This window comes from Monodelphis domestica, chromosome 3, assembly GCF_027887165.1.
Source record: "Monodelphis domestica isolate mMonDom1 chromosome 3, mMonDom1.pri, whole genome shotgun sequence".
In the NCBI taxonomy this organism is placed as follows: Eukaryota; Metazoa; Chordata; class Mammalia; order Didelphimorphia; family Didelphidae; genus Monodelphis; species Monodelphis domestica.
In genome coordinates this window covers 368,266,777-368,292,014 of record NC_077229.1, presented here as the reverse complement: position 1 = coordinate 368,292,014, position 25,238 = coordinate 368,266,777, and the positions used below count along the sequence as shown (strand labels likewise).

At 32.1% G+C, this 25,238-nt stretch overlaps 1 protein-coding gene across 3 annotated transcripts in view; it reads right to left on the bottom strand.

Moving 5' to 3' along the window:
- CDH18 (cadherin 18) overlaps positions 1 to 23,195 on the bottom strand; it is a 1,512,838-nt gene extending 1,489,643 nt beyond the window's left edge. For 2 of the 3 annotated variants that reach the window (XM_056824266.1, XM_056824267.1), the window contains exon 1: positions 22,034 to 23,195. The gene's annotated coding sequence lies outside the window, so the exon portion shown is untranslated. The remainder of the gene's footprint in view (positions 1 to 22,033) is intronic. The other variant, XM_056824271.1, reaches the window with a different exon arrangement.
- Between the last annotated feature and the right edge of the window lie 2,043 nt (positions 23,196 to 25,238).

Genomic DNA, 25,238 nt, shown 5'->3' with positions numbered 1-25,238 from the left:
GTCTTCCATAAAGTAAGATATAGTAAGTAATTACAGTATAAAAATAGACCACAAAATAGCCTTGAGAATTTAAAGAATAATTTGTATCATTATGCAAAAGAATTCTTAAAATCTAAATTATTGCCCACAATTGCATATAAATAACAGATTTGAAAAAAAGTAGGAATGATGTTTTTGATAGATGTTTACATTATAAACATTCATCTTTAAGCTTTCAAAATATGGTTAATTATCAAAATGATAAAAAAATCAGTATATATTATCCAAGTATTCCAATTCCATTATACTGAGGATGTTTTTCAATAATTTTATGCAAAATGAAACTACATGATGTTTTATTCTTTTTTAATTTTTAATTTTAATATTAAATAAAAAGTACTTCCAAATTTTCTTCAGGTCATCTTAAATCCATGGATAAGGGAAATAAGTAATATGATATATAAATTAGACATGTAAAGTCATGCAAAACATATTTCCATATTAGTCATGGCACCTAAATAAATGAAATAAAAGATCAAGAAAATAAAATGAAAAAAATTATACTTCAATTTTCATTCAGATTTCTTCAGTTCTCTCCCTCTGAATGGAGATAACATTTTTTTAAAAATCAGGACACTTTTGCAATTACCTTGGGTTGTACTGATCAGATGAGATAAATCTATCACAGTTAATCTTTATTATAATATTGCTACAGTTACTGTGTTCAAATTTCTCCTTCTTCTGCCCATTTCAATTTGCATTAATTAATATATCTTACTTTCTTTCTTAGAAACAATACTTAGTATCAATTCTAAGGTATAATAAACATGCTCATCTACTCATTTCTTCCAATTACCACACACAAAAAAAAAAAACAATTAAAATGTTTTCGTTGATATGGTTCCTTTTTGACTGGGTCAAAGACTAGGAATAATTTTCTGCCCTGTCATCCATAGTCCAAATTGTTCTTGAGAATAGCTAGACCAGTTTTCAACTCTACCCTATGGCGTATTTTACCACTAGCTTTTGTCATTTTCCTTTTCTCTGGTAGTCAATCTGATAAATATGAAATGGTACTTAGTGGTTATTGGAATATTTTTGGAATATTTGGAATATTATTTCAAATATGGTACTGGTAGTCTCCCTTCCTTCAAAATCTCTACACTAACTCCCTTGATATTTTTTACTTTTTTTCCCCAAGTAAATGTTGTCATTTTTTCCTGCTCAATGAAATTATTATTTTTTAATTTTATTGGCTTGGCTTTGAATAAGTAAATTAATTCAAGTAAAATTGCCATTTTCATATATTGGTTCCATTTATCAAAAGCAATTACTATTTCTCTAATCATTTGGATGTCTTTATTTGTCAAAAAAGTGTATCTATCATACCTGCATTATAGTTTCTGAACCTCTCTTGGCAGGAAGGTTTAGAGGTGTGTTATATTAATGTAAGGTATTTTAACTGGAATTTATCTTTCTATCTCTTGATGCTAGACTTTTTGATAACATGAAAAAATGCATATGATTCATATAGGTATATTTCATATCATGCAACTTTGTTAAATTTCTGAATTCTTTCAACTAGTTTTTAATTGATTCTCTAGCATAGACCAAGTATCCATCATATCATCTATAAAGAGCGAGAGCTTTATTTCTTCATTCCTTATTTTAATTCCTGCAATTTTTCTTCTTTTTATTGCTATATCTAGCAATTTTACTAGACTATTGAATAATATTGGAGACAATAGATATCCTTGTTTCATCCCTGATCTTATTGGAGTGGCTCCCAGTAGAGTTCCATTGTGGATAATGCTTGCTCTTGGCTTGAAAATGATATTACTTAGCATTTTAAGAAAATTCTATTTCTAGGCTTCCTAGTGTTTTGAATAGGAATGGATGTTGCACTTGATTGAAAATGAGTCCATATTCTCTGCAGGCTCTGCTAAATCCATTGAGAAGGAAAGTAATATGATTGAAAGTTCTTTTCTTCATCTCTTCATGTAATGATATGACTTTTGTGGTTTTGTTATTGATATGGCCAATTATACTGAAAATTTTTCCTAATTTTGATACATTTTTGCATTTCTGAAATAAATTTTACTTGGTCATGATATATGCTCTTTGTGACATATTACTATAATTTCCTTGCTATTTATTAACTTTTTGCATCAGTATTAAGGACATTATTCTATTGTTTTCTTTCTGCTTTTGTTCTCCTGGCTTTAGATATCAAAACATCATTCATGTAAAGTAAGTCATTTGGTAGGGCTTTTTCTATATCTATTGTTTTGAAATTTTCCAAAAAAGTATTAGAATTAATTGTTCTTCAAATATTTGGTAGAATTAATTTTTAAATCAATCTGATTGTGAGGATTTTTAAAGGTATCTCATTTGTGTCTTGTTCAATTTCTTTGTCTAATTGTGGATTTAAATATTTTCTTTCCTCTTTAGTTAATCTTGCCAATTTACATTATTTCAAATATTTATCTCAAACATTATTATTTAATTACAAAAGTAATTATTTTACTGTGCATATCTACAGAACATGAAATATAAATGAGTAACAGCAGTATATGACCTTTTACTCAGATTATCTCAATCTGAATTCCATTAATAAGGTATAAATCAAACAGAAATACTTTCATTCCATTACAAAATGGTGTTTTTTATCCACTCTTTCAATGTTCTTCAGACAAATATAAAAGAAAGAGAAAAAGAATTTTTATATGGAAAAACAGTAATTATTTGTGAATGTTCTTTTTGCATTGACAAAGAATAGGAAACTTGGTGACAAAATGACCATCAATTGACAGTGGCTGAGAAAATTAAGATATTTGAATGTTGTAGAATACTATTGTACTATTAGAAATGATGAAGAGGATGGTTTCAGAGACTCTTGGGAAGCTTTGTATGAACTGATGCTTAGAGAAGTTTGCAGAATGATGAGAAACATTAATATAATAATAAGAAAAAGACAAAACAATTTTCAAGAACAGAGGAAGTCTGATCTATGTGGTGAACAAAAGACCATGTAGATTCCCAAAGACTGATGATAACAGTTGATATTTCATAAAAGGTGTGAAATTCATGGTACAAATTAAATGCTTTTTTGTATATTGTCAATGTGGATATTAGTTTTGCTTTAGTATACTTGTTTGTAATGGTGTTTGTTTCCTTTGCTTTCTCAATTAAAGGGAAAGAAAGGGAGAAGGTAGATTTTTATTAAAAATAATTTTGAAAAATCAAAGTTACTACTTACCTCTATCTTGTCAAATCAGTTCTTATTTCCTCCATCCTCATTCCTCTTGACAAACTCAGAATTGGGCATGGTTGACTAAACTTTCTTTCCTCTTTCTTCCCTAATCTCTATATTTTCATGAATTCCTCTCTTGATTCTCCCTCCATCTCTCTGACTACTCCTCACTTTCTTTTTCATAACCATTATTTATAATGCTTTCTCTTAAAATAAAATTGTTTCCCCACTCTTCCTTTTGGTGACCTCATCAGGTTTAATAGATTCAACTAATGTAGTTTGATGACTAGATTTATTGATTGAACCTTTCTTTTAAGTTGCTTTCTTATTGTTGTCTATTTCACATTGGACATTCCCAGAAAGATATTTCACATTCATCTCAAATTCAGTATATACCAAAATAAATGTCTTTTCCTGTATCACAAACCACTCTTCTCAACTCCCTCAGACCTACTGAAGAAGCCACAACTTTTACAGGTAACTAGTATTGCAATCTCAGAATTATCACTCAACTCCTCTCTCTCCCTCACCTCCAATATTCACTTCATTTCTAAATCTTGTCAATTATGCCTTTATAGACCTTGTATCTATCTCATTTTTTGTCCTCACAAAAACCACTATTTCAGGTCAAGGCTTCATCACCTCTAACATGGACAATGGAAACAATATTCCACATTTCTCTATTTTTATATATCTCTACTCTCCAATATAGCTTCATCACAACTGCCCATATTAATATCACTAATGGAAAATTTTGATTATAATTCTTTTTTCAAGAAGTTCTGGCAGTTTCCATTTGTCCCTTGATTCAATATCAAATTCATCTCTGGCATTTAAATCTCTTTGTAATCCTACTGGTTTGCATTTACAAGTTTATTACATGCCATTCCACTTTACTCAGTCTATTGTCCAACCAAACTTTGTTACTTTATATTCTTCATCCATAGCATTATATCTCTTGTCTATTTCTATTTAAACAGACTGTCCTTATGCTTGGAATGTACACCCTCCTTAAGTCCATCTCTAAATATCCCTAAATTATTTTAAAACTCAATTATTACTTCCTAAGGGAAAAACCGCATTAACTCCTACTGTTGGGGACTTGTCTCCTCCACACTGCAATTATCTTATTTCAAAACATATGCATGCAATATATATATATATATATATATATATATAGTTTATGAATACTTATACATGCAATTTCACCTGTATGCATGAATTCATGTGCACATATGTGTATGTGTATATATGTATGTATATGCACATGGTACTTGTTATTTTTCCTGAGTGAATATAATCTCTTAGGCAGAAAGCACAATATGACAATATGTGGCACATATGGAAGTCTATGAAAGGCTTGTTAATTGATCCTTTGCACAGATTTTCCTCTGTGCCTAAAAGATATGTCCTTCTCCATTCAACCTCTTAATATCCCTAAATTTCTTTAAAACAACTCATTATAGAAGCATGATAAACAATGGAGTTGGGACATTTAGTTATTTTGTGTTGTAATGCTCAAGATGAGCAATTAACAATGAAGATAATTGTATTATATAGGACCTGTTTCCCCTATTAGGAGAAATTCTATAACAAAATGACAAGATCATAGGAGCCTCATCAATGCATAGATTGATAAGAAATTGCTTTTCAATGGGACATGAATAAAAGAAATCTTTGTCTTTTTAGAGCAAAGGAAAATACCAATGCTGATATTGAAAAAATAGAAATGAAATTGTCCAGGTAAAAGTGTGGCTGTTCTTCTAGACATATGATGAGGATTGACTCTGAAAAATGATACCTAAACAAAAGTAATGATATTGAATTATTATCACAATTTTAAAAATATAGCTTTAGTTGAAGTAAAATATTAGCCACAGTGAGGAAGTAGAAGCAACCAGAAATCCTTCCAGGAAGTTAAATGTGAATGCCAAAACCAAATTCATTTTTGAGTTACTATTTGGAATTCATTTCATGGCAAGATGTAGAAAGACTGTGAGAAATGCTTTCAAAAAACAGTAAAAAATATTTAATGGAAGATGACAGTATATAAAATTTCACATCCAAAAGAAGTAAAACAAATAATTCCCAGAAAATTTGTATATAAACCTAAAAGGTGACAATTGTTGTTTAACATGAAATGCAAAAGATCTCCTTTGGTCACATACAGTGATCTGGTGTCTTTGGTGATACTATAGTCACATTCAAAATCTATCAAATCAATTTATTTAAGGTACTATATTAGGAAAATGAAATCAATGACTTTTGATAAAGAGAAAAGATGCTGTCTTTAGGCCACTGGACATAGAGACAGGAAGATATGTTCAAATTGTATCTAAGTAGGTATGTGACCCTTGAAGTATTCTTATCTGCAATATGAGGACCTCTGCCCACTAAGATCTCTTCTAACTCAAAATATCTGGGACCTGACTAAATTCATCCAAATTGTGTCTGTTCCAGAGCTAACAACTTAAAGACCCTCAAATCCCCCCTATAAAAATTAGATGACATAAAAGGTAACTTAATTGACATTTGCAATTACCTACTGGTATGAGTAGAATCTGTGTGTGCATTAAAACATCCTTGATGACAATTTTAAAAAAGAAAGTAGGTTTTTGAAAATAATTTTATAGCAAACATCTTTGAAGTTAAAAAAATGGACTTAGTTGTAGAAAAATATAAGATTTCTTTTTTATATTTGTTGTTGAAATTAAATATATTTGACTTACTAAGACAAAATATAACCTTAAAGATTTTTCTCAAAAGAAATATCTTCCATGTGAATGTTCAGAATTGTACTATATTCTATTGAACGTCTGAGAAGATCTGTACTTATCCTTAAAAAAAATGGTGCAGGCCTTGCCCTAGTCAATAAGTCAAATTCAAGAAATAAAGAAAGGAGTTCATAAACACCTTAAGTTAAGAAGCTGTCACAGTGTGGCCAGCATTCCAATTCATGTTAAAGTAAATACTCAGAATATGGTCAATGTTTTCAATGAGGTAATAGCATTTATGCTGCCTCAGCTCCTCCCCCTTAGTGCCTTTGCCCAAGAGTATTTCCAGATTGACATTCACTGAAGAGTGATTGCATAGGGACCCAAAATTTAACAAATTTGGGGGTCACTTAGCCTGACTCTGCACCAGGGGCTGATTTGTGCATTCATTCTAGGAAACAATAAATATCAAAATCAAGAGAGATCGAGCAAAGGATAGAACTTTGGGTAAAGAGGTATCTTCCTGAATTCAAATCTGGCTCAAGACACTTATTAGCTGTATGACCCTGGGCAAGTCCTTAAAATGTGTTTGTTTTAGCTTCTTTTTTTATACTATCTTTACCATGAAAAATCTAAATGTGGTCATGAAGAGTTGGAGATGACTGAAATATGACTGAACAAAATAAAACAAGAAAATTTATCTTCTTTATATTAACTAGTTTCATGAAAAAGTATACATTCAATGTAAAAGCAGAAAAAATATGTCCTACCAATTGTAAGAATTCTAAAATTTTTTTTTGTCACAGATAACATGGTAATTATTGTAGTGACTCCTTGCATTCTTAGTAAATATATAATTATTTGACTGAACTCCTACTACCTATCAAACTAGAAAAAATGGCTGAAAATGGATATTGTTCAATATATGGTATCTATTTTGTTAAGCGGTCTAAGGACACACATATATACATACATGCAAATAGAAACACATGCATACATTTGCTCATATGACAAGTGATGTTTATGTAGAATGAGCTGAATTACATAGTAAGATGACATAGGATTGAATCAGATTTAGGAAATTGAATAATACTTTTGATTTCTTAAAATTTTCTGCCTCAAATCTAACATTTTATCAATTCTGTTTCTTTCAGTTGATAGTATAAGTATATGTATGTTGGTGTATTATATTCTCAGATTAAAAAATGAACAGGTGTTCCAAATGTCAATGGAAAGATGTATAATGGTGATGAATATAGTGCTCTGATTTATTACTTATAACTTACAATGAAGAAGACATATAAATAAAATTTAATGGCATTTATTATGACTCAAAAAAGGAGGCTGGGCATGTAGGGAGAGTAAGGGAATAAAAAAAAACTGACAGCTCAAGTGTTGAAGTATTAAGTCCCTGCTCACTGCATACATTTCAAATAGTGAATAAATCAGAAGAAATCCTCTAGCATATTTGGTGGTTACCTTATAAAGGGAATATGGATAGATGGATGAGAGTATCCAAGATTGGAAAGGTGGGAAGGATTTACAATCTGAAATGGTAAAAGAAAGTATACATATGGGAACACTCAAAAATTTTATGCTAGTACCTAAGTTTCATGGTAAAGATATAAAAAATAACAATAAGAACTAGATAATGTAAAATATTTCTATACTTCAAAAAATATTCCAACATTGCTGGGCACAGAATCTTCCTTATAATCTAACATATAGTTTAATTAGTTGTTGTAGACAAAAGAAATTACCATTCAGTGTCCTGCTTTCTAAGTTATAGTATTTATGACCATTCTTAGACAGCAGAGGCAGTGTCCCAATCACACATAAAACCTTCCCTTCTAGGACTTGTCAGAGCCTACAGATAGCTGAAATGCCCTTTGAGGATCTAGAATCTAATAATACAGTCGGTCTTTGGAGGTCTTCTTAGAGTTTGGAGGAATGATTATATGACTATCTTAGGAGCTGGGATATCATTTAAGTTGTAATAATTTCAAACTATTAATTAATTTAGATGGCAGATAGACAAGTGAAAATAGTTAATGAAACTGAATAGATATTTAATGTAAAAATAGATAGTAAACTAATGAAAACAGAAAATGATAAATAAATTAAATTTTTTTTAAAAATCTAAAATTTCTTAGGAAGAAAGATCAAGCTGATGCATATATGAAAAGGATTAGTTGGTAATTTTAATAATTTCTGTTAATGGTCTTGAAGATTTAAAAGGAGAAAACTTGAAGAATTACTTTATAGCTTCCTCATGAACTTCACTGATCAGGTAAAACAAGATCTCATACAGTATTGTCAAAGTTGTTTAATGTTAAAACTTACTGAAAATCAAGACTATTAAAGTAAATTCATAATCACTAAGCAAAAAAGATAAAACCATGTCAGAGAGAATAGTTTGAAGCTTTTATTTTATTCTTTGGTTCTTGATAGTGTGAAATTTGGACTATAGGCAGTTACACTAATGACTTTTCAAACAGGCATACTTCTCACTAAAACAAGGACAGGTAGTACACCAAAATTCACAATTAATGACAGAATGCTGAAAGTTTGATCTGTAAGTCTCACTATAACTGTTTGAGAGCAGGACTTATTAGCATGATGTTGGAACAAGAATAAATTCTTCTGTGAAATATTTAAGAAATTTTTTTTCTTTACATAGTGCTTCTTAAAGATGAAAAGCATGTAGGGGAGGAAGGAGTTAGGAGTAGGACTAGGTCATGTGTTTTAATGTCCATGGTCTTTCCATACATTTGGGCACCAACCCAATTAAATTAATGAGCTCTAAAATTTGCACAGTAAAGTGTCTTGGGATTGATGACCTTTTATTAACTGAATGGAATGAGATCTTGTAGTACTGGCCCAAATTTTATTCACACCTATTGCTTCTTAAATGATTTATGTATATAGTTGATGGGGGAATTATTTCCAGGACTTCTCATAACAAGCATTTGATCTAGTTACAGAATATGCAACCTTTAATTTGAAGAAAAGACTGAAAAAAACACAAGTTCATTTCTTATTTTTTCCATATTCAGTTTGAAGCTTTGTGCTGTCTAAAACATTGAGTTGTTCTTTTAAAAAGATGGATAAAAAATTGTAATGAGATTTCAATATTTATAATGTACTTATCCAGAGTTGCTTGTATAGTTACTCAAAAGCTAGCAACTACATAATAATATGTCCTTTTAAGGTTTGCAGGGTGCTTTATATGTTCTCTCATTTGACTCACAACAATTCTTTGAATTAGTTGTCCCATTTTAAAGAAAAAAGTTATCTTAGGAATAAATAAGTTTTAGTGATTTACCTATGGTGACACAAGTAGGAAATTAAAGAGGATAAATTTGAACTCATGGCTTCTTGAACATCCAAGTTCATTACTATCTATTGCACTGCACACAATATAAATACTTTAGAACTAATATGGTCAAATGACAAGAAATAGAACAATAATATTTTCCACCTGGCTTTACTGCTCTAACAGTTTTCTGACTTCACTAAGCCCCAGGAAGCTTGTTGGTAGGAAAACCTGATCATCCTGAATGATTACATCAGCCTCCATACTCCATATCTTCACAACTCAATAGTCCTTTGATTGGAGAGGGAGGCTATGGACTTTAAAACCTCAGTATAAGAAGGGAGATCACCACAGATCTTGTCTTATTTCTCACTTGACTGTATTACTCAGGGACTTCTTCACTATACCCCGTTATTATGGGATATGTACCCTTCTTTCTTCTTGGCATTAAATTTTCAGTATAATTTAGCTCCTTTTGGGAAGGGACATTTATTTTTTCATATTTGTATCCCTGGCTCTTAGCACAATACATGGCACATAATAGAAACTTAATAAATATCTTTGACTGACAAATATAGAGTCTTACTATTTACAGAAAGAACATGGTAATCTGATCTTCATATTAAGTTTTGAAGGGGAAAATAACCAGACAAGAATATTATCAATATGTGAAATTCACTTAAATCCCCTAGTATTAAAAGTAGAAACCAAGAAATTAAATACAAAGATGCTAAAGATAATTATCACTTATCTTTGAAATTTGAGATTTGTTGATATTCTTAATGACTCCTATTAGAGAAAAGATGGTGGAAATATGTGGTAACTAAAAATTTCCTGAAAAATTCTCAACAATCAAATTATGAGTGGTTCTTTAATGAAATGAATTACTAATCTCATAGCTAAAGGGAAAAAATGGTGAATAGAATTAGGTCAGACAGAAAAGGTAGAGTTCTTCAAAATTGGGCTTTTTATAGCCCTGTATTAAGCATGGTTATTATGGAAGGTTGAAGCCTATTTTTCGCTACTATTCTTATGCTAAACATTGATTTCCTGATAGGATGTTTTCTTATTTGATTTTTAGGGAGTTTCCTCATGCTGGTCATATTTCTTATTTTACCTTAAGGAAAGATTGGAATGAAAGATGCGTTAAGGATGAAGCAGGAAAGTATTGAAGGTTAGATTTGAACTTAGCACTTTTGGAATTTGAATTCAATACTATTTATTACATCATTTTCCAACTCTGTAACAAGGAACTTGATCAAAGATATTAGATTTAAATATTTATTTAAATTTATTGTCTCAAGACTAATTTCTTGAACAAATAAGTGATAACAGTCAATGGTCATTCAGTTCAGAAATAAGAATCAGAAAGTGATAAATGATATTTTCAGTGGGGTAACAGGAAAATGTTAAATGTTTTAAAATATTTCTTTCAAGGAGTTTTACCGTGTCTATTTCTATTTCTCCCTCTCTTCCTTCCCTGATCCCTTCCCTTTTCCTTACTCAACAATATGTTAATTTTAGTGATCATGTTAGGATAATATAAGTCCCCATTTAAAGTACTTAACAGAGTTGAGATGTAGTTTATTAAAGAAAAATCTTGGCAAATTAAATGGCCAGTCCTACAGATCTAACTAGGACGTTAGCATTGTGTTGATTTATGTCAGAAGCATTCAATAATTGTATGGCAGAAATTATGCCCAGGATATTACTACTAGCCAACTACTGGAATTTATGAAAAAAGGAATATGAAAATCAGACATAAATAATTAAAGGAGCCAGGGGTGATTGTTTTAGCAAACAAGTTAATTTGCCAGAGAACAAATCTGCCAAAGAAAGAGGACAAAGAGATTATGAAAAGAAAGGATTTTTTTTTCCTATCAGTTCCTCTGCAGGACCTCCATGAAGGACCACATGCTCCAAAGTCATGTCATTAATTATGCTGCAAAAACAGATTTCTCTGTGTATTGTTCCAAGTATCCCTCTGAATATAATGAGTGTCTTAGCAAAACAAAATCATTTCTTGGCTCTGTTTGCAGGGCTTATGAGTCAAATAAACACTACAAAAGTGGAAAGAAGACTCCATGTTACCCTTGCCTTCAAAGTACCTCCCTTCAAAGACTCTACACACATCTTCTTTGCTCAGTACACTCCATCTAATGATGTTCCTTGTTTAATGGCTAAGTATTTATCTATAGCACTTTTAATTGTGAAAACACTTTACAAGCATTAACTTAATTAGCTTATTACTTCTGTGTGGTTGGGGATATTATTATTATTTCTAATTAATAGACAGGAGGACAGTGGAACAACAGTTAAGTGATATGACCAAAGTTTCCAGATGGAATCTGTCTTAATGTAAGGATTAAAATGAAAGAGCTATTGATTCTTCATAGATTGTATCCTTCTCTTAAAAAAAAAAAGAAAAGAAAACACGGAGGACTGTTGTATTTTTTTTAAAGAATAGGAATGATGTGGGGAAAACAAAATCCAAAACAATTTTATTTTCCTTAGAACCTATTAATAATCATTAAGCATTAACTCAGGGAATCAAGAGACACAAGTGGGTCTTACAATCATTGGTCTTACAATCAAAAGTACTCTCTTCAAATCTCAGCTCTGCCACTTGTTAGTAATATGGTTTTAGTTTGGTCTTTTAAACTCTCAATTAGTTTTCTTTTCTACAAAGTGAACAACTATTATGTGTTGCAGAACAGATTTGTACTTTGGGCACTACTGATGCCAAATCTAGCCCTCTTTCTGCTATGACACCCGCATTTATTATAATGACAGTAGTGTCTATGTGCAAAGCACCATTCTCAAAAGATAAAAGAATAAAAAATATGGATAGCATCATCTCTTTTATAGAAAACCTTTTAGCTTGTTGAAGAGATATAACATGCACAAGTTGAAAAATGAAGTACCAATAAGAGACAATATATAAGTGCCCAATAATGAATGCTAAAGTAAATGAATTCTATAGTTCTTGAAGAAAAGGAGAATTGTGGTGGGTCAGTCAGGAGCAGAAGGGCTATAAGGGGTTTTATTGAAAATGTAGAATTTGGGCAGATTCTTGAAGAATACGAGAACATCTTGGAGGCAACTGCCTTTTTACACATCTTAAGATGACTCTTCTGTAGACATCTTAAACACATGACCCAGATTTTCTCCCTAACTCTTTCTGAACTTTGCTATTACTGAGTGTATCAACAGGCTCCCAGTCACCCAAAGTCCCCATCTAGGTGTCAACCTCATATTAGAATTTCTCCTTTTCCATTGTAAATCTGTTTCCAAGGATTGTTTATTCACCTTTATAATATTTACTAGGTATCCCTTCTCTGATACTGCCACAATCTTTGTTCTAGCTCTCATCTTATTACACTGTATTTGTCTGCCTGTTAGACATCATTCCCATTCTAATCCATCCACTACTCAGTGATAAAACTCATTTTTCTAAATCTGTAGCAGAGGAAGGATTTTAATTCAAAACCTTTGACTCCAAATCTTATTTCCTTCAAAAACACTAATGTGGCTCTAAGTAATTGCAGCTATGAGGTTTAGGAGGGAAGAAAATATTTTAACATTTAAAAAAGTCTTCATAATGTCTGATATCATAGTTTTATATCACAAAGCCAAAATAGATAATGTTGAATTTTATGTAAATGCTGACAATGAAAAATTCCCATTTTCATATATTTAATTCATTGATCACATAATTCATTAATTCACATATTTTAACCAGCTATTTTTACACACTATTTCATGTTCTGAGTGATATATTGCATAGACTGCCAGATTTGAGATTTATAAGATTAGAATCTAATTCCTACTTCAGATACTTTTTATCTATGTGATGTTGGTCAAATAACTCAATCTCTTTCAGGATTTGTTTCCTCATCTGTAAAATGGGGATAATAATAGTGCTAACTTCACAGGTTTATGTGAGGAGTATATATGAGGAACAACTTTAAATGGATACATAAAAATCAGGAATTATTACAAAAATTTCGATAAGACAGGATCTCCCCCTTCAAATATCTCATTGTCTAAGTGGTTGTGGCTGGAAAACAAATAGTTATTTGTAATGTTTAATATTTCACAGTGAATTAAAATGTTGTAGAGCCAAACGTTATGTGCTTTTAACAGGGCAAAGTTCATATTTACAGGTTCAGATAAAAATTGATGTTTGATATGGCATTTGAAAGATTAATTCACCAGACAAGATAGGAAGAGGGAAGATATGATAGGCATAATGAACAACGGAGTCAGGAGAGTGTCATATATTGGAACAAAAATAATCCAATTTATCCAGAGTATAGTAGAATATATATAATAAAATAATGAGGTAAATATATAAAGGTTTAGTGTTGTCATATTTTCTAGTATTATGAGTGCTTGGTAGTCAAGAGAGAATCCCTGATGGTTTCTGAGCCATATAGTTATATGACTAGAACTATTTGTAAGAAAGGTTTTCTGGAAGGTGCATGGAAGAAAGATCTTATGGTGGAGACTGTAGAACACTAAAATATTATTTGTTACCATTCATAGTTAAACAGGGGCTATTTCTCCAGGGAATCTTTTTTTGCTCAACAAAGACAAGTTGATAAATCATAAAAGTTGATGGGTTGAGTTGCCAATAATCAGTCCAGTCCCAGTTTTTGGACTTGCCCATAAGTCAAAAAGTTAATCTACTTGTCTTTTACCTTAATATTGTTTGACTTTGATGTGTGTGCCTGTAATTGAAAATGATTATAGAAATTCAGAAAGTAGAAAATGTAGTCAACTTAGTACCATATAGTCCAGGGTCTGCTATATGTCTTTATTTTGCCAAGGGCTTCCATGTCTTAGTTCAGAGTAGTCATAAGTTCCTTTGATAGAATGATTATTAATGAAATATATCTTAACATTATCCAGTTCAAATTTCAAGTCTGAAAGAAGTATCTAAAAAAGCAATATAAGTCATATATACCATAGTGTATATATAATATGTATAGGAAATGCTGAGATCAGTTCTCTCCAAGTTAAAATCTTAGAATTATTAGGAAATAATGCTAAGTGATGAATCAAAGTGAAATTCATAAAATGTGCATACACTTCCTAAAATAATAAAGGACAATCAAATACCCATTGGTATGACAAAATAATATGAAAGTGATTATAAACAAATCCTGTTTTTTGAACAATGTCTTAAAAGACAGCTCAAGGACTTGAACACTTAGAGAAAAAAAATGAAAATAGGCTGTTCATATATCAAGAATCAGAGATAACAGATGGGCAGCTGATTCTTTGAGTGGTGTTCATAAGAAATTAAAAGAACCTCTGGTGGGCCTCTAGCCTGTAGGGTAAATCCTTTATTCAGGAATCATGTAAAATGAATAGAAGAATTCTACGGGATGAGGAGGAGAATAATTGTAAGCAGGACCAGCAGAGGGAGTACTTATATCAAAAAGTTTATATCATCTAAATGTAAAAATATATTTGTCTCTTATCATAGACAAATTGAACTAATTTAGTATAGCAAATATCTTCCAAATCTTTGGGCTTTTTAAAATAGCATACACATTATAGTACCCTATTATATAATTCAGTATTTGTTTCATTTTATAGTCTAATGACATGTTAGCATATCTAAGTAACAAGTTTGCCCTACTTCCATCATATTTGTAGATGTCTCAGGAATTATGATTCTCACATACTATTCAGAAAGGGTACTTCTGAAAGGATCTAATCTGAAAACCCAAGGATGATTACTACTTTAGAAAAATGATAGTTATATATTTTTGGGCAAATCACTTATTATCTTCATGTTTCAGTTTTTTCATCTGTAGAATGGTAATGATATTTGTAGTGTTTATCTCACTGAGTTCTTATAAGGAAAGCACTGTGTATAACTCTAAAATTCTCTGCTATTTTAAAATGTCACCATTGTCTATTTAAGGATTATTGTTATTTTTAATAATCGTTTAAATATTAATTTTTACCAATACATTTCCTTTCTGGTCCTATATAAAATCATGAAGTACATACTTGAGTTTTTCCTTTAATAACCTTCAATTTTAGATTTTTTCATTGTTTATCCTCTAATTCTTTTCCCCCTCAAATTTCCCCCTAATCCAATCGACCAGTGTTTTCTCATTTTCTTCTATATTTTTCCCTTACTATGAGCACAGAATGTTATTTTTAAGTAACATTTTTACACAAATGACCCACCATATTAACAGTAGTGTAAAGTATGTTAATCTACATTGGCTGTTAGGACTATTTGCATTTTAGAAGAGATCAATTGAAAAATAAAAAGGAAGAAATCTCTCATTGCATAATTTTAGACACTTCTGAGTCTGGTCTAAGCCTCTGTCATTTGCACAGGGAAAATGATGCTTCTAGAGAGAAAATTATCTTACAACAAGGAGAAAATGCTCCCTGCTTCTCCCTATTTCCAGCAATTTTCCTGGTCCTCCTGAGGGTATGATTGTGGTGATATTTATAGTCAGTATATCATACCACCAATTAGATTCAATTGTGCTTCATCATTCTTTATTCTACCTTATATTTATTATCTTAGTATCTTATCTTTATTCTTGTAAGGGAGGACAAATCCAAAAGTTTCCCCCAAAACTGAGGAGGCAAAGAGCATTGACTTTTGAGTCCCGAGATACTGAGTAAACAATTTTAACTACTGCTTTCTTTCTTACCTTTGACATGTTTCTTTGCCCCTTTATAATCCAGATTCCCCATATAAAAAAAAGAAAGATGAGCTAGAGGATATTGAAGTTTCATTTCACCTTTAAGTTCTTAATTCTATAACTCTCTTTTATCACAGAAAAGAATGAGTAAGGAATGAATATTATTCAGTCTCCAAAGATTAAACTATAACACCACAATTATAACTCAAATGAGTAAACTAAGTAACCAGAAAGCTAACTACTACTCTCAATATTGTAAAGGCCACTCTAATGGGCCAGGTTTCTAGGACTGTTGCTTATGCGTCCCCACTAGTAGATATCTCTTCCATAATTATCCAATTTGCTTTATTAGTAAATTACTAAAATGGCACAGTAAGAAAAACAATTGATACATAACATTCATTCTGAATAATTAGAACACTCTCTCCAATGTATAAAGGTTCTTTAAGGGTAGTGGACACTAACTCAAAATATAAAGGAAATGAAATACATATATTGATGAAATATTGGTCAAAGGAGAAACTCAAAACTCCTAGTTGATGGAAATCTTTTTTCTCCCTTTGGGGAATCTTCCTAAGTTTCCTCTTAGCTTCAATTCTGATCTGGGATCTGGAGGTCATGGACTTAATCTAGTTATCAACTTGAATTTATCTCTTCCCTGAGAAATTCTGCTTCCTGAAGATGCTTTTCTTTAGGTAACTATCACTCCCAGGAGAATGCATAGCTTTCTGATCAACCAGACTCTTTGATTCTAAGCAAGTCACCTTCTGATAGTGGTTCAGACTCTCTGATGACATGACACAGGGGATGGGGAAAGTAGAGAGCAAACTGCACCCTAGACTATCTCTTATATCTCCAAATGATTTGCTTTCATAAAAATGGTTCCAACATTCAAATTAAAATTGAACTCTTCAAACACTTAAATGAACTTCACTACTCAAATGAACTAATTGTTCATATGACTTTAAAACATAACCCCAGAATTGTGTTTAATTCTTTAGCCAACAACAAGATGTTTTCTCTCTATTATTTCTGCCTTTAAGAGTTAATTGATATCTAGTTTAAAATTTCAACTAATTGCTTGATGTAATCAAGGTGTATAAAGTGGTTATAACTTCATCCTTACAAAACCAGGGGAAAGGCCCTTTGAAAATCAGAATCTTCTAACAGGTTAAAGATAGTGAGATGGACCTGGGACATTACAGACAAGTATCCATTCTAGAGATGTACTTGATGCACTTTGTTACCCACTTGGACAAAGATAAGTGTTTCAGTGTATAATTTATCACTTTTTGTATATGTATAATGTACCTCTTTTTGATAATAAAATTTTTGAATTAGAAACATCCCTGCTCAACATGAATTTTAAAGTATTCTTAATTTATGATATGCCTACCTTGAAATGTTTCTACCAGGTTTGGATACTAGACACTTGTATGAATACATGTTTCTATTCTGATTATGTCTAAGGTCTATACTAACCATGTTCCAGATCTATAATCTAGTTCCCAAACTATATTTCTCCTAAGTAAATGGGTAAAAGAGATACAGACTGAAAGGGCTAAGTTTGTATCTTTCAATCCACTGAACATTTATGTACCCCAATTTCATCTATTCAGAAGGCCAAAATCATTTGCATTAAAAGAGTATTTTTTCAAACCATGTTGAATACTTAAAGCAAATATTATTATATGTTGTATTATCTTTGAAATACAGTTTATATTTTGGTAATTTAAATAAAAACCAAGATTATTATAGATGGGGGTAAAAACCAACTTTAAAGCTCATCTTGGTACAGTGTAATAGAGTAAGAAATTGAATGCTCCTTAGAGGTCCTTTAAAGCAAGAGTAAGCAATTGTGGTCCATATATATACATAATATATATATATGCATATGCAGATATACATATTATCTATGTATATGTGATGTGTATACTTTTTATGTTCAAACTTTATATTTTACAGATGAAAAAACCAAGTTTCTTAGAAGTTCAATGACAGCAAAGTTTGCACAGTCAAAAAGTGGGAGAGCCAAGCTTTTAACCCAACTCTTCAATTCTCAATCTCCAAACCCAACTCATTTTTCACTGTACTACAACAATGTTCATATTCAGATGATAAAAGTGCAATAGAGTTGAAATTCTACAGGTGAACTTGCGGAAGAGTATGGAATTGTTAACAGAGCTGATACCAGCACTTAGATTTTGTTTTACAAATTACTTCTTTCTTGATAAAATATATTTTAAATGATTTTAGCAATGAATATAGTAGCATTAACATAGTGATAGGGCTTCTTTGAATGAAGTAGAATCTTATAGTTCACAAAGAAATTTCATGTTCTATCCTCTCAGGCTATTTAGCCTGTCTAACAAGAACTAGAATCAAATTTCCATCAAAAGAAGCTTCTTTGTGATTTTCTATTTCTCTTCTGATTTCTGGCCCTAGGGCAACCCCTTTTCAGCAAGGAATGACCATTTCAAAGAGGAAGTTAAATTCTCCTATCTCAACAGATATAAAAATAGGAGTGTCCTCAACTCTTCACAACTTCTGCCCTTCACAAGATAGTACAGAAAATGCTTTTCTAAAGGGTAACTATAAAGGTATCTTCTTTTTCAATTTTTAGTAGGTTTCAATAAGGAAAAAAAGTTATGAATGGTTGAGATGCCTAAGTCAGTCAAATTATCACATTCCTGAAGTAAAAGTTGAAATGTATGCCCTTCACTAAGAAAGTTTGCAGTATGATACCATGAACATTAATCAGATGGCTGCTGGGTTGAAGAGGTAAAATCAATATATAGAAAGCCAGCCTTGCATCATTCTCTGTGTGTGCATGTCTCTATGTATATGCATGTTTTGCTACCTTCAAATTTTGCATAAGAAACATGTTTTTAATTGAATAGCTTGATATATACAACTTATGTCATGGCTATTAAAAATAACTCCATTATTACCAGTTTTCTTTTTTCTTATTTCCATAGATAACATTAATTTCAAGAATATGCCCTCTTTTCAAAGAATAATAAGTGTGAGAAAAGTGAACTGAGTGTTCAAAGGATGTTTCTCTTTTAGAACTGCTTTTTGCCTCATTATTGTTTTCTAATAATGCAATATCATATAAATGAAAAATGGCATGTAACATACAATCCTTCATTTTATTGGTACCATTAAATATCTAACACTATGTACCTATGGGTAATAATATTAAGAGAAGTAAATTGCTAAGTATCAGGTATGCTATTAGCAGGCATTTTTAATAATTACTTATGATAAAATTAATAACTTCTTGTTATTTAATGTTTCTGTTTTACAAAAAAATACTAATTCAAGAATCACTTGTATTTTTAAAAGAGAGAAAATCATATCAAAGACTCATATAGTGACCCAATGTAGCCTGCTACTTTAATAACACAGTAAGAAAGAGCCCCCTAATGGCTTAGTTTTTTGTGGAACCAAAATAGGTATTTCTGCCTCTGTGTTTTGGCCTAGCAAAAGTAGTGGCATGAGTAATCAGGAAAGATAAGTGATGCAGTTCCATTAAAAGCAAGTTTGAATTGAAAGGGCATATTTACTTATGCTTAAGAATAGAGAGAAAAGGGAGATTCCATAAATCTAGTAACAGTGAGTGGAGAAAACAAAGGTTTTAAAATACAAAATTAGGCAACAAAACACAGAGGTGATAAATTAACTCATGTCTACTATATATAACCCTTGTGGAATTTGGCACAAATTTTAATCCCTACCAAGAGAATGAAATAGTTATAGCATTCACAATAGAAATCATGCTTCTATGATTGTAATTAGTAAGAGATTTAGAAGAAAAGCTATAAAGTGTGCAAAGAGGGTAGGTGTGTAGCAGACAGAGTAAGAAAGAGAACTAACACATCGAACAGCTTAAAGAATTATTAGAACCATTAAAGGGAGTATGTCTGTGAGATATAAAAACTGAAAAATATATCTTCTTGGGTGGGTTAATTTTCTAAAGTTTATTTGTTTATTCAAAAATGTCCAAATTTAACCCCATATGCCTTTTTTGGTGGAATGCAAAACAAAATAGGTGCTGTGCCCAAAAGATGCCAAACAATAAGTTTTATGCAATTGTTGAACACGAGAAATGCTTTAAAAATGTATATTGTATGCTAAAAGTGTTAAAGACCAGTAGAACAAGTATTTAAATCTACTTCCTAATTCCAATAAAAGATGAATGACTTTATTATTAAAGATTAAAATATTAAAAGTAAATTCAATATTGAGTCTACATAAATAGGCAATATATAATAAATCTAGAAAGATCTCTATCCCCTCTGTCTGTCTTATTATTCTCTCTCTCTCTCTCTCTCTCTCTCTCTCTCTATATATATATATATATATATATATATATATATATGATTTAGATAGATAGATATTTGTTTATATACATATATAGACATAACACATGAATAATTTTGAAAAATCATAAATATAATTCTATTTTTACATAGAAATATAATGTAGAAATATAGCTATGCAAGGCATAGAGTACTGGATACTTCATAGGGCTGATTAATTATCCGCTTATCTTTTCCATATAATAATTCCATAGAGAAGTGAGGGAACATTCTGGTAGAAATATTTGTTTTAAACAAAAATGTCAAAGTACATAGTTACATTTAATTTAAGTGCAAACCCCTGCCTCTTTTAATGAATACCACATTCTAAACTTTATAGGCACCCATGCTGCAACATAATTGAATTATCTCCAGAATTTGGGACAAAATGCACATTTTAAAGCAGGCATTAGTAAAAAGACCCATCAGAGTGGTAGTGGGATGATTAAGGAAATGCTCCAAAGCATTTTGTTTCATAAGTACATAGTTTTGGACAGTTAACATGCACTTGTGGTGGGGGTAGGGATTAGTTATCAGAGGAAATGAGAATCACTTTACAAAACATCCCTTCTGCTACATCAGTGACCACTAGGGTTGTCTAACTAATGGAGCAATCCATCAAAAGTTGCACCTATTTATGAATAGCATTTCTCTCCTTATTAAAGCAGTGCTTCGATGAACTCCACTCAAAAAGGAACAAACCAACTTGGTTCAGTAGTAAGAGTTTCTCCTTCACAGATCAAAAAACAGAAAAAGCTATCACTGACATGAAGTGTATTACAAATCATTATATTTCCTGTCATAAGGGAAAACCTTTTGTCTATAAGCACAAAGTGGTCCTTTTAGTGATTAACTCTTGTCACCTGTAAACCTGAAGTCAATCAACTTTGTGAATGCGGCGTTGCCCAAACCCAATTATTCCCATTGAAACTCAGTATCTTCAAGAGACATAATGGAACCTCCTCCTATTCCCTACCTAGCCCTAGATGAGACTGTAATATATGAAAAGTTTACTAATATCCATAGACACTCTAAGAGTTAAGTGTCATTGCCAGGTCAAAATAATCAACTTGATCAGGCTGCTAGAACAACAGCAGACATGGAATAGTCATAAATGCCTATGTCTGTGTTTTGGTCCTAGCAGAACCTTTATCCTCATTTTCATGAATATTGTAAGATGGCAATCTAATGCCATATTATTTAAGTAGATCATGTTTATGATCAAGAGTTGACTGCAGTCAAAAGATAGATATCTTACACACACACACTCATGTACATACACACACAGACAAACACACACTCCTTACAATCAATGTGAAGTATATATAGTAAGCAATTAGTGCAATGAGGAAGATTCAGTGAAATACCATTATGCATCAAAGTTCCTTGGTATCTTTGGGACAGTTTCTATTGAAACGAGTTAGATGAATGTCATTTTTATAACTGCTCTCTTTGCTATAATGTGTTTGTTCCTTAATGTCTAGATCAGGATTCTCACACAACTACATTATCTTCTGCACTGGGCACACAAACTGTTAAAATGGAAAATATTTATACATAGACTTACAAGGAAACATGGACATTCCTGTATATATGTAGGTAAGTATAGATATAAGAAATAGCTAGAGATTTTGCAAACATGCAAGGCAAGGCAAGGATACAAATTCTCTGAAGGGCTTAGAAGAAAAAAAAAAGTCAGAGAGAGAAAAACATAATTTCCTTACCTGGAGGCTCAAATTATATGTATTCAATGCTGGGGCATGGAAAGGTTGGAAATAGGGCTTGAAATATGTACATATATTTTTATCAGAAAAAAAAAAAACACCTCTTCCCCAAAGATGTAGGAGTAAGGTGAACTATTCCAAAAATCCAGTCAGTTTTCTCTTGCAGAGACTCGGGGCTCACATCCTCTTGCAAGGTAGCTTAGTAACTTGTTCACTGTGGAAGCTGGGTATCAGAATTCTCAGGCACCGACAGTTCCATACTGATGCTCTAGTCTGCAGACAGCTTGCTTCTCTGCCTTCTCTGCTCTCTCTCTCTCTCTCTCTCTCTCTCTCTCTCTCTCTCTCTCTCTCTCTCTCTCTCTCTCTCTCTCTCTCTCAATCCCCCCTCCCTCCCTCACCCTGACGTTCACTCAGCTCTGAGCCTCAGCTCTTTCTGCTGCTGTATAATCAATCTAGCCTGTCTGAAGCTAATAGTCCTCTATTTAACCAGCCAATCAATAGCCAGGATTCCACTGCTGGTCCCAAGGGTCTTTTTCCAGAAGTGGTACAAACAATAAGAGTTTTACCAGCAGTTTAGCCAAGTATTTTTTTCATTATTTTATCTTCCTTAGAGATAGGCTATGAGAGATCACAAGCTCCAAGCTCCTTAGTATCGGTAGAGCTTTAGGCATTTCTTTTAATTTGTCCCTTCCTACACAGGCTGTGAGTACTTTAGACTGAGCACACACCTACCTGTGCTTTCCATCAGCATTTCAGCTTTACTGCATAGTAGCAGTATGTTAAAGATCTTTCTGCCCCAATTGAAGCGTGGAAGATAAAATGCAGTAAGCAGAATTCCATGAGCTGACAAGGGCATTTTGCAAGGAATAGTGATGTCTCCAGTCATATATATGACTTCAGTTAATTACAGGATTCTACAATGGATTTTTTTCATTGCTGAAAAAAAAGTGGGCATTCTATGGCTGAAAATAATTCCTCAGGAGTTTTTCTTCTGCTCCTGTTCTAAAAAGAAATAAATGGACAGAATAGGTTTTTGAATGTTTTTGAATCATGAGTCAGTTTGTGAGATGTGTTTCCAAATTTTAATCATAAAGGCCCAAAAGGCTCTCCTGCGAAATCATCCAATAGGTCTTCCACACCTAAATCATCCCCTTACAAGGTTAAGAAGATTTTCTTCTCAAGTCTATTCCTTCACTTTCAGCGCCTGCGACCAGCCATAAATAAGACGAAACACAAAGCAGGCAACTGAAGGCCAGACTATCTGCCACATCCCACATGCTACAAAAAATAGATTCCATTGACCCAGATCTTTTCATATAGGGTCAAGTTATCCAAGCCCTGGGAAGAAATGACTGTCTGTTTCAGCCTCTAATTAGAAGGTGCGTGCTTATCTCAATTTCACACAGCTTGGTCAGCCTCTCAGTTCCTTTTTCCTTTGTACAAGTGCATTGCTATACTCATTAAGGTAAATTGTGTAGGAATGCTTAACTTCCCCTCAATTCCCACTACAATTTCAACTCTGAGCAGGATTCATGTTAGGGCCAATCTCCAGCTGCATATAATAAAGGAATCTTTACCGCATATCCCAGCAGACAGAGAAACCAGAGAATGTTGTAGTCTATCTGGCAAATGGGAAAACATCAGTTAGGGAACAGAAAGGTATTTGGCATGAGAGGTTCTTGCATATCATAATGGAAACTTCTTAATTGAACTAAGATCTGAGTTCAAATCTTACTTGTAAAAAATATTGACAGTGTAAGTCTGGGAAAGAATTTGAACTCAATATACTAATATTTTCTTTAATATTATTAGCTATAGGGAGTAGCTGGGTAGCTCAGTGGATTGAGAGCCAGACCCAGAGACAGGAGGTCCTAGGTTCAAATATGGCCTCAGATACTTCCTAGCTGTGTGACCCTGGACAAGTCACTTGACCCTTATTTCCCAGCCTTTACCACTTTTCTGCCTTAGAACCGGTACATAGTATTGATTCTAAGACAGAAGGTAAGGATTTAAAAATAATAAAAATATAAACTACATAGTAAGTGCCAATATATATTGGTAGGAGGAGTTTCCTTATCATGGCTGTCATATGTCAGTGAAAACACAAGGTTGTTCCAAACTGCACACAAAAAAAAATGAATCCAAAAATAATTCTAGTAATGTTACCCATGATTCTACTAATGAAGGATTTACCCCTATAGAAAAGGAGCCCTAAATTTTCATAATTAGAATGGATGCTAGAGGTCATCTAGTCTAAATCATAGTTTTAAAAAGTTCCCTCTACAATATATCCAACCAGTAATCATTCAGCTTTTTCTCAAATCTCCACAGTATAGGAAATACATTATCTCCAAGAAAGTCGATTTTATATCTGGATAAAAATATTTGTTATTTCCCCACTTGGTTAGAGTTCTAAATCTGCCTTCTGAAATTGTACTTATAATTCTGCCCTCTGGAATGGAGACAGCTGAACAAAGCTGAAACTTCTTTCACATGAGAGTCCTTCTAATTTAATAAGCAAAACAAAACAAAATAAAAAAGTAGCCAGTCCTTTCTAAGTGTTCTTCCCTGCCCCCGCTCACAATTACCATCACAAATCTTTAGTTGAACATGAGATGGAATTTTTCAAACTATTTAATGATTCTTATTAATTGTCTTTTTAGTTGCCTTTTAGCTTGTCAATGTTCTTCTCAAAATATAGCAACCAGAACTGAACACAGTCCTCTGTATATGTTCTGACCCTTGAAGAGTAGAACAGAACTGTCACTTCCCAATATCTATCCTTTTGACTTGTTTTACTAATTTTATTGTGAAAATAATTCCAACATTTCTTTTCAGGGAAAAATCACAGTCTAATCATACCTCCCTCATCTTGTAATCAGTAAATTGATGTTTTTCTTTTCTTTTCATTTAATTTTCTTTATTTCCTTAATTACATGTAAAAATAGTTTTCAGCATTTAAAAAAAAGGATTGAGTCTTGACCTCCCTTCCTCCCTCCCCCTTGTTTGGATGATAAACAATCTCATATAGATTTTATATATTCAGAAATCTAAAACATTTCCCCATACTTATCCTTTAGTGAAAGGAAACTCAAACAAAAATAAAATTAAGAAATAAAGTGAAATAATGTTTTCTTCTGGATTCAGATTCCATAAGTTCCTTCTCTAGAAACCAATGGTACTTTTTATCCAAAGTCCTTTGGGA